The following is a 10843-nucleotide window of genomic DNA, read 5'->3' as shown; positions in this document are numbered from 1 at the left end:
CTTAACAAAAATTTCCAGATTGGACAGAGACCAAGAATATAATTTTTGAGTCCAACTAGGTTGTTACATTTGGCAGAGTAGATGGTAGGGTTGTGTAGAATGGTAAGTAAGGTGGGGGAGGACAAAACTCAGTTTACTTGGTTTTCAATCCTGATGGTGCGCAGTCTCACTCCAAGTCTTAGATGCGTGGGGGCCTCGGGCGGCCAGGCTGGGAAAGCTGGTGAGAAGGGCCAAACAAAAAAAAACCAAACGAAATCACAGCGTACGATCTAACTAACCGTGTTGAATAGTCCCGTGACGTAGCCGCCGTAATGTGCAACAACCCACCATGGGATGGAGCAGAATATATACAAAACAAGCAAAGGGTGGCCTAGCCTGCCTCCTCTTAATTGTCATTGCCTTGCCAGCTTTGGAAAATCATTAGCTCTGAGTGAAGAAAAGAGGACCGAACAGAAAGAGATTTGCAGCTGCAAATTTCAGGAGCAGTTATTTGAAGCAACAGCCACGATTCCAAGATGGTAGCCGGAGCCAGATGCATAGCATTGAAGGTCGATACCCTTCACAGCGAGACGCTGAGGTACAAATCTTCTCTCTGTAGATACAATGTTTCTTTGTCGATGCTTAGGGCCGGTGCCTGCAACAGGCGCCATGTTTCTGTATTTGCAAAACACGAAGCCAACAATAGAAATGGCATTAGTAGTAGTAATAGTAATGGTGATGTACCTATGGAAGCCCGCCTGAAAGTCTGCGAATGGCAGAGCTCCTGTGCTATTATGAATAGCCAGCTGCAGCTCCGGGCGAAGGAAGCCGAAGCGGGGCCGGACTCGAAGGCGCTGGTTCGTTCAGACAGTGCCGAGTCTGATCGTTCCGCGGGTTCCAAAGATATGATGGCGCTGCCCCGGCCGCTCTCGATAGTGAATCTGGAACCGTCGCCGAAGCACGGATCGCTACTTCGGGTGGCGTACCAGGGCGTCCCGGGCGCGTACAGCGAGGCGGCGGCGGGAAAGGCTTACCCAGGTTGTGAGCCCATACCGTGCGACCAATTCGAGGCGGCGTTTCAGGCGGTGGAGCTCTGGGTTGCGGACCGGGCTGTGCTGCCGGTGGAGAATTCACTTGGCGGCAGCATCCACCGCAACTATGATCTGCTCCTCCGCCACCGGCTTCATATTGTGGGCGAGGTGCAGCTGCCCGTGCACCACTGCCTGATGACGCTCCCGGGCACGAGGAAGGAGGATGTGCGACGCGTGATCAGCCACCCGCAGGCCCTTGCCCAGTGCGAGGACACGATTTCGAAGCTCATTGGCCACAAGGTCATCCGCGAGGGCGTGGACGACACCGCCGGCGCCGCCCAGATGGTGGCGGAGAATTATCTCCGCGACACGGCCGCCATTGCCAGCTCCCGGGCGGCCGAAATCTACGGCATGAATATCATCGCCGACGGAATCCAAGACGACGCTAGCAACGTCACCCGCTTTGTGATCCTCGCCCGGGAACCAATCATTCCCCGGGTGGACCGCCCATTCAAAACCAGCATAGTCTTCGCACAAGACGAGGGGACTGGAATTCTCTTCAAAGTCCTCGCCGCCTTCGCTTTCCGGGACATTAGCCTCACAAAAATCGAGAGCAGGCCGCAGAGAAACCGCCCACTCCGTGTCGTAGACGATTCCAACTTGGGAACCGCCAAGTACTTCGAGTATCTCTTCTACATCGATTTCGAGGCCTCCATGGCGGATCCCAGAGCTCAGAATGCTCTGGCGGAGCTGCAGGAGTTTACTAATTTTCTCAGGGTGCTGGGGAGTTACCCCATGGACATAAGTCCCCCAATCGATTCCCTTGATCCTTCTTAAATTACCATTCTTATTTGTAAAGAATTCGGCGAAAATAAGAGACTGGGATTAACTGTTGGGAATTTTATATACATGATATTTATATACTGTCAATGAAATTATGATTGCCTTATTGTTACATCCATGATCAGTGCTGCTGAAGAGCAGCTACTGGTCATATACATTATGTTTCTGTATAAGCCTTTGAAAGGCCGAGCTTTGCCTTTCGAATTAATGAAGTATGTGGTTTTCTTTTCCTCAGGGTTTCGGGGATTACAATTGATTTGAAATTCGTCTGCTAGATTTATCACATTGAGATTATTATTGCGGACTATCAAATGTGAAGAATTGAGATTATTATTGCGGATCAACAAATGTGGTTCATCTTCCAGAGAGAAAATGTAGTTCATATTGAAGAGAGCAAGATGTGAAATATTTTCTTTTTAATCGTTTTTTTTATAATTAATTTAAAATTAGTCTTCCAAATTCATCACATTCAAATTATCATTACAAACTATAAATACAGTTCATCTTCAAAAAAACCCTTTCTAAAATATATCCTCACAATACCATCCTGGTTTTTCTAACAGCTTCAAAGATTTTGTGAAAAGAATCACATCCCAAAATTCATTGGGCAATTTGTAGCATCTAAATATGACCAGAAAATGAAAAGGCCTCTGTAACGTCACAGCTTACATGAGAAATAATTCCAAAATGTCCCTTTTGACAACACTACAAATCTGAATATCTTAAGCAAATTTTGTATAATCATGTACTCTGTTGTTTTACACTTTCTTGAATAATATATTACTGATACAGGCTGCAGGTTTTTATTTATAATATGTCTACTCTTGTATAATCATGTACTCTGTTGTTTTACACTTTCTTGAATAATATATTACTGATACAGGCTGCAGGTTTTTATTTATAATATGTCTACTATTGTATGATCATGTACTCTGTTGTTTTACACTTTCTTGAATAATATATTACTGATACAGGCTGCAGGTTTTTATTTATAATATGTCCACACAGGTCTACTCTGTTGTGTCAAGAAGTCCATGAAGTTGGTGTAATAGTGCATCCACAGATTCTGTATACTGCCTTTGAATAATAAATTACTGATATTGTCTGCAGGTTTTTGTTTATATAATGTCCACACATATATCTATTTTGTCATAAAGTTGGTTGAATAGTGCATGCACATGTCCTGTAGTTCTTATCTCTTTTTTTTTCTGCAAGAATAATCAGCCTGTGAGTTTTGACTCTGGAAAACTAATATACATTGGAGGCAGCTTCTCAGAATCACTTGTAAATAAAGCATGCCTGGGAAAATGCAATCAACCTGTAAGTTTTGACTGGGAAATTTAAGTACAATGAAAGAAGGCTTCTCACAATCACTTCCAAGAAAATGTAATCAACCTGTAAGTTTTGACTGGGAAATTTAAGTACAATGAAAGAAGGCTTCTCAGAATCACTTCCAAGAAAATGTAATCAACCTGTAAGTTTTGACTGGGAAAACAAAGGGCAATGAAAGAAGGCTTCTCAGAATCACTTCCAAGAAAATGTAATCAACCTGTAAGCTTTGACTGGGAAGATTAAGAGGAATGAAAGAAGAATTTTCATAACCACATCCAACCAAAACATGCACAGAAAATTAAGTACATTGAATAAAGGCTTCTCACTATTCTGAGGATCACTTCTAAACGAAGCAAGTTACTGGCCCCTCAATACTTTCAGGTTGACCAGACAGTATAATCAGCCTTATCATGGTTTCAACTTTCAACACATCAATTATTTTTATTTCCAGTCAAAAACAGAGAGTTTTCAGACAATGATTAAAAAGAGAGAGTTTTCGGACAATGATTAATATTTATTTGCGTTGATCTTAAGCGACTCACGTGTCCTTCTTGACAAAGTTCGTCAAATTTTTAATTGTTATTTTTTTTTTTTTTCTTTCTCTATGTTCATCTACTTTTTAAAATGAAATAAATAAAATTTTAAATAATTAAATTAAATTATAATATATTTCAAGGGCGCTTGAGCTTTTTAAGGTGGATGACACCCATCTTTAATATAGTTGAACTTTTTTACATCTTTCTTAAATTATTTAAATTTAATAAAATTAATTACCATTATAAATAATAATTTATTTTTTATCATACAAAATCACATACTATTTATATTTTAATTTCTCTTTTCTAATTTAAATATAAAAATTGAAATATAATTTATAAAATAATATAAGATTTTGTCACTCAGGCACGATGATCTTTAGACTACTTTCTATTTTATGGAAGAATATTATGTGTAAATACGCCCATCATTTTTGTTACAATCATTTTTTGTTGGGGTTTATTTTATATATTTTAATAATTTTAAAGTTATATTTTTTTATATATTAGTGTAGATTCATCTTAATTTCTGATCTATTTAGCTTTGAGAGATCAAATTTCTCGAGGTGCAAACTTTTTTTTTGAGTGTAAAATTTGAGGAAATGTTTGCATCTCCAGAGATTTAATCCCTTTTGGCCCTTGATAGATCCGAGGTTAAGATGGATTTAGGTTGGTTTCACTCATGTGCAACCAAGGAAATATGATTAATTTTATCAATAATAATTTTAAATATAATGTGGGCATTTTGATTTTAAATTTGCTTAGTTACCTCTTAAATATGTTAAATATGTCTGAGATTAATCTAGTCATTTTAATTTTAAATTTTCTTAGCTACTTCAGTTTGTTGAGATGATAAATATTGTATTAATATGAATATAATCATTTTAAATATGTTAAATATGTGTGAGATTCGGGTTATGGTCATTTTAATTTTAAATTTGCTTAGTTACCTCAGTTTGTTGAGATGATAAATATTGTTAACAACTTTAATGATGAAAACCGATGAAATGAAAATTTTGAATGCAAAGTGACAATGTAATAGTGTTGAATGATAGAAAATGTGAATAATAAGAATATAGTCAATTACAAATAGTTTTCAGTGTGATTAATCTCAAACTATTTTCTTCTACTATTCTTATTGTCACTTGTTACTTATTTTGGTCATTTTGATTGTATGAAAACGACAGGTTAAATTGTAAACCATTTAAATATTTAGCTTGAGCTGTTGTAGTAAACATCATACCTTGTCTCTCTTGCTCTCTAATATTAATAGGTTGAATTACTATAACACAAAAATCAATGTACATTGTCAATATTTTTTTGTGCTTACACTGAAATCAGTGTACAATGTTAATCCAATCACTTTAAAATTATTGTACCATCATACATCCATTTACATCAAATAAAAATCAACATCTACACTGAAATCAATGCATCTAATGCAAGCAATCAAATAGGATTAGAAATCAACATCTACACTCAAATCAATGTAGTTAGTGCAAGTAAGCAAATAGGATTAGAAACCAACATCTACACTGGAATCAATGCATCTAGTGCAAACAATAAAATAGGATTAGAAATCACCATCTACATTAAAATCAATGCATCTAGAACAAGCAATCAAATAGGATTAGAAATCATCTGCATTGAAATCAATGCATCTATTGCAAGCAAACAAATATTATTAGCAATCAAAATCTACATTGAAATCAGTGCATCTAGTGCAAGCAATCAAATAGGATTAGAAATCACCATCTACACTGAAATCAATGCCTAGTGCAAGTAATCAAATAGGATTGGAAATCATCTACACTAAAATCAATGTATCTAGTGCAAACAATCAAATAGGATTAAAAATCGGCATCTACATTGAAATCAATGCATCTAGTGCAAGAAGAATTCTTCCCTCTCTCTCCCCTTCATCTATATCTATATCACCCTCCATCTCTCCTTCTTTTTATCTCTATCTCACCCCCCAAACAAACACGTTCTCTCACTCCATATTTATCAATATCTTTGTGCCTCCTCCCTCCCTCCATCTCTCTCTTCTTCCCCCTCTTCACCTTCCATCAATATCTCTATCTCCCTTTGTCTCTCTATATTGCCCCCAAAACATACACTCTCTTTCTCCAATCTATCTATCTATCCCTCTCTCATCCTCTCTCTCTCTCTCTCTCTCTCTCTCTCTCCCTCTTCTTCGCTTCTCTTTGTTTCCTCTTGCTGTCCTCTTTCCCTCTCTCTCCATCTTACTTATCACTCCCTCTCTCTCTCCACATTTTTCTCTCTATGTCTTTCTTCTTACCTCCCTCTCTCTCCCCCTCCAACTTCATCTCTCTTTCCCTCCCTCTCTCCACTCTCTCATGTCCTCTCTCTTCCTCTCTCTCCCTTTCTCTCCCACCTCTCTCTCTCTCTTCACCCTCCAACTCTGTTGCTATATCCCCCCCTCTCTCCTTCTCTCCCCACTTCTCTTCATATCACCTTCTTTGTCTCTTTATCTCAACCCCAAACATACACACTCTCTCTCCATATCTCCCTGGTCACTCCCTCTTACTCTCCACTTCTCGCTCTCTATGTCTTTCTTCTTCCCTCCCTCTCTCCCCCCCCTCTCAAGTCCTCTCTATCGTCCTTCCTCTCTCTCCCTTCCTCTCCCACCTCCCTCTCTCTTCCCCCATCTCACTCTCTCTCTCTCTCTCTCTCTCTCTCTCTCTCTCTTACCTACAATCCTCTATCTTCCCCTGTAAAACCCTCCTTCCAAATCCACCCAAGTAACCATGCCAACCGAGGTAAAAATGAGATGAGAGGCTACTATGATAATAGTTGACCTCCTATGTGACCTTAAGGAAGTTGAATTGACAGAAACATCACACACGATCATCCAACATCAGCTTCAGAATCCTCAGGAGACATGTCAGCCACTCAAACCACCTGAACCTACGTCCCATTGATGTTTTGGATCTTTTAGGCCACAGTCGCTCTCATGCTAAGGGTAAGGGAGCGACTAGAAACCCAAAGTCGCTCTCATAGGATTGCCTGCCAGTGACCAAAGACCAAAGTTGCTAGTTCTGTGTCAGCGACCCCGAGATTTAAGCCCCTTTTTCAGGCCCAGAGCTCAGGTCACTTCCCAGAATGGAGTGATAGCTTAGAATCAATAAAAGTACAGGAAAACAATGCTGCAAAAGCAATAAGATGAACAAGGCCATCATCAGAACCCTCCTAGCCATGATAGACATTTCGTCAAACATATCATCAACATGTAATCTACATGTGTAAACAATAGAATTAAGTGTAGGAATCTCATACTTATCTAAGAATCGCTATGAACCATTTTTCGCGCATGTAATTTTCTACATTATCATCTATTAGGTCATAGATACATTATCCATTCATGTACAAGTAAAAGAATGTTGAGAGCCATACATAGCTGCTGTCATAAAATATACATATAACCAACATAATAGGAACATACTTACCATAAGCATACCAGCCATAAAAATCCACATATACATCAATACATTTACACATGAAAATCAAGGGAATGAATTTTCTCATTAATGAATGCAATGCACCAATCGGAGATGGGCCTACCACGTTCCACCCGACCATAAATTGGCTAAACCAAGTCTCTCTTTAGCTAATAACCCTCATGCCATATTCCAAGCATGAATGTGCGACTCATAGAACACATAAAAAACACCAATCAACATGGATGTCACCGGAGTTCTCCGCTTACACCGTGAAGAATTTGAGTGCCTCCTAGTCTCTCAGGCTTTACAACAATCCAAAGTCTGATCTAGGGATCACTAGGCCCCACACCGATACATACTCTCTAGGATTTACCCTGCATCCCATCGCGAGACCACTAGGCCCAATGCAGAGAAAATTCACCTCTGGCTTTACCGTATATCCTGCCATTCACCTGCAAGGATTCCTAGGCACTCTAAGGCACACAATTTGGCTTTACTGCAACCCATAGTCTGGTTCAGGGGTTACTAGGTCAGTGGCTTTTGTGATCCATAGTCCGATTCATGGACTACTAGATCATGTGTTTGTCAATTTGGAGATCCACCCCACTCAGCTTCAAATCCAATCCGACCATCCCACATAAACTAGATGACTGAACCCACCTCAACAAAGCTATCAGGAAATGGAAAGGCTAGGCTGGAAATACTATCACACATGGAAAAACCCATGCTATGGTAGAAAATAAACACATGCAATCCCATGCATGCCAAATCTAACAAGGAAAATACATATGCAAGTCGATACTTGCAATGAAGCTTGTTGTATTTGCTTGATCCTTCCTTTCCCTGTTTGATCTTTGCTTCCTCTTGCTTCTTTTCCTTTCTTGCTCCAATGCCAAAGTACTCCAAGAAAACTCTAAGTGTCCAAGAGTATGAGAGAGAGAGATAGAGAATAATGAAAGAGCTCTGACACTGAACTGACAAAGGTTACCAACTGATCCTCAGAAGCCTTTTTATGAATGAGGCCTCTATTTTCTTCATTTTCCATTATTTTCCTTAATTTTCCTCCTCACATGAAACATGTGACCTTTCACCTCCTTTTTCTCCTAATTTCCATTATTTTCATAAATAATTGTGCCAAAAATGTCATTTTTCCTTTCCAAAGCCTTAGCCATTTCCTTCGTTAATTTCCTTAGCCATAAACAACCAAATGAACACTCCCTGGGATGTCTTGCCCAACATCCAGCTTGGAATAAGTGTCCCATCAACCATGGTTATTGTTTTTAACTTTTATTACATTAAATTTTCACTAGGTTGTTACAAAACCCTCCCCCTTGGGGGACACCGTCCTCGATTTTCAATCACACATATACCTCAAAAACCTACTGAAAGAAGACATACTTCTCATGGAGCTTTATAACATAACTCGATGAAATATTGACAATGAAATATATGCTCAAAACAAAACATCATGAAAACATACCGCATACTGGAGATTCATAACATAGCTCATGGTGGTATTTACATCCATATACATATGTACATATAGAAACATCACCAAAAATATATACCAAATAACATAGCTCATGGTCGACTTATGAGCGACTCTTCTCTTTCCAATCTCTGGATCAATCTCCTCAAGGATTCCTTTTCCACGTTGCGACTTTGACCTGGTTAACATTCACTCACAAATTCTACAAGCGCAACCTACTTTGATACCAAATTATATGATCTGAAATGATCATATGTTAAACTGAATTAGAATTGATTATTGCCATTAGTGAATTGAATGTTAACTTAAAGTGTTTTAACTGTGAGAACTGCTTGAAAAGGAATGAATTGACAACAGAATTGAAACATAAGAAAGATGCAAACAGAAGTGAAAAACAACAAAAACATAACAATACCAGATAGCAAGATTGATTACGGAGTTCGTCCCTGATGGACTACGTCTTTGGGTCCACTTTCAAGATGGGCAACCACTTTATTAGGATTGAATCCGAGGAGGTCGATTACACATCAAATTAACCAGATTGATTGTGCACGCAGGCACTTCTAGTCATTGTCATAAGAAATATCTTTGAAAAGCTTTCCAACGCCTATCACGGTTCCCAATTTCGACTCCCGATGCTCCTGTTACACTAAAAACAAAAACTGCCTATAACCTCTAGAATCTGCACATAAAACTTCAAAACCACTCATCCCTCTCTTCAAAGCACCAAACTGCCCTTATAACCCTGCAAATGCATTTGAACTTCTTCATACCAAGTTTAGGAATGCACTAGCTAACATTTTGGGTTAAATTAGGGTTTATGGTTAAGATTTAATGTCATTAGGTCTTAGGTGTAATTAAATAACAACATTTGAATAAAAAAGTCACACAAAAACCACTTTGCAACCTTATTATAGCCTGAGGACTGTTAGCAGTTAGCTAACTGGGCGGAGGCGCTGACATTGAATGTGAACAGGTTGATAACCCGCGGTTATGGCTTTGGTGGTTTCGATAACTGCCCCGCTGACTGCACAGTCAGCTACACTACGTTCACATGCTAAGGTTCTGATGACTGTTTCGGCGTTGCGTTTAACCTGGTGGTTCCAACACTATGGTGACTATCTCCACCGCTCACATGACAACAGTTGTGGTTACAGTTGATATCTCTACGCGGTCTACATGATGGTGACCGCTTAGTGTTCACACACTGTGGTCTCGCTGTAGTTATGACCTGCGGTTAGGGACACGCGGTTTAACTGTAACCTAATAATTGCTCACATGAGCCCACGATTCCAACACGGCTAACCGCTGCAGTTAGGGGATTGTAATATGAGTTTTGTAATGTGTTTATTATATGGTTTGTAATATAACATGGCCCGAATGGGTTTTGTAGGTTAGGGTTAATGCTTTTATTTTTAATGTATTGTTTAGGTATAGGTTAGGGTTTAGGGTTTGCATTTGTTTTGTACCATATCTTTTTAGGGCTAGGACTTAGGTTTAGGTTTTAGTCTTTACACAAAAAACCCATTTACAACCAATTATCACAAAGGAACATTCAAACCCACATGACGATAACCATGGACCAAAATTGACAAGAAAACCATGTCGAAATTGACGACGAACATGTGTCGACAACCAAACCCCAACGGAAATGACGACAATCACATGTCGAAAAACAGGTACAAAACCCTATCCTTTGAACACCATGAAAACCATTGACATCACCGAACAACCTAAACCATAAACATCACTATTGAAGCTGAAGACACCAAACATTGAATGTTGACGACGAAACTGGTGAAGCTGATAAAGTTCAAGACCTCATCGACCAATGATCATTTGACGATCACTTCGATGTTGAACCACTGAAGACTCCACTCATGCTGGAATGACAAGATCCTCCTGGATCAATCCTCTCCACTTGAAAGCTTTTAGACCACAAAAGTTTGACTTAAACAGATAGTAAATGAGGGTAGAGCTCCTTCACTCTCCACCTTGTTCGGAAGATGTATCAATACATTCGATCAACCACCTGAAAGTGATGACCCTGATGATGGTGATCATGGCACATTTTGAATCTGTGAGCTGTTCCATCCATATGCAGTATGCATAAATTGTGAAGATGGTCAAACAACCTTTTATGAACATGGCAATTGACTTCTTTCCACG

At 39.3% G+C, this 10843-nt stretch overlaps 1 pseudogene; it reads left to right on the top strand.

Annotated features, from left to right (window-relative positions):
* Window positions 1–351: 351 nt before the first annotated feature.
* LOC149248240 (arogenate dehydratase/prephenate dehydratase 6, chloroplastic pseudogene) lies at window positions 352–2083 on the top strand (annotated as a pseudogene).
* The last annotated feature ends 8760 nt before the right edge of the window (window positions 2084–10843 follow it).

The sequence above is a fragment of the Pinus tabuliformis genome, chromosome 7, assembly GCF_031772625.1.
Source record: "Pinus tabuliformis cultivar Carrire ecotype Pingquan chromosome 7, CPIR1, whole genome shotgun sequence".
Lineage (NCBI taxonomy): Eukaryota > Viridiplantae > Streptophyta > Pinopsida > Pinales > Pinaceae > Pinus > Pinus tabuliformis.
This window is presented reverse-complemented; position numbering and strand designations above follow the sequence as displayed.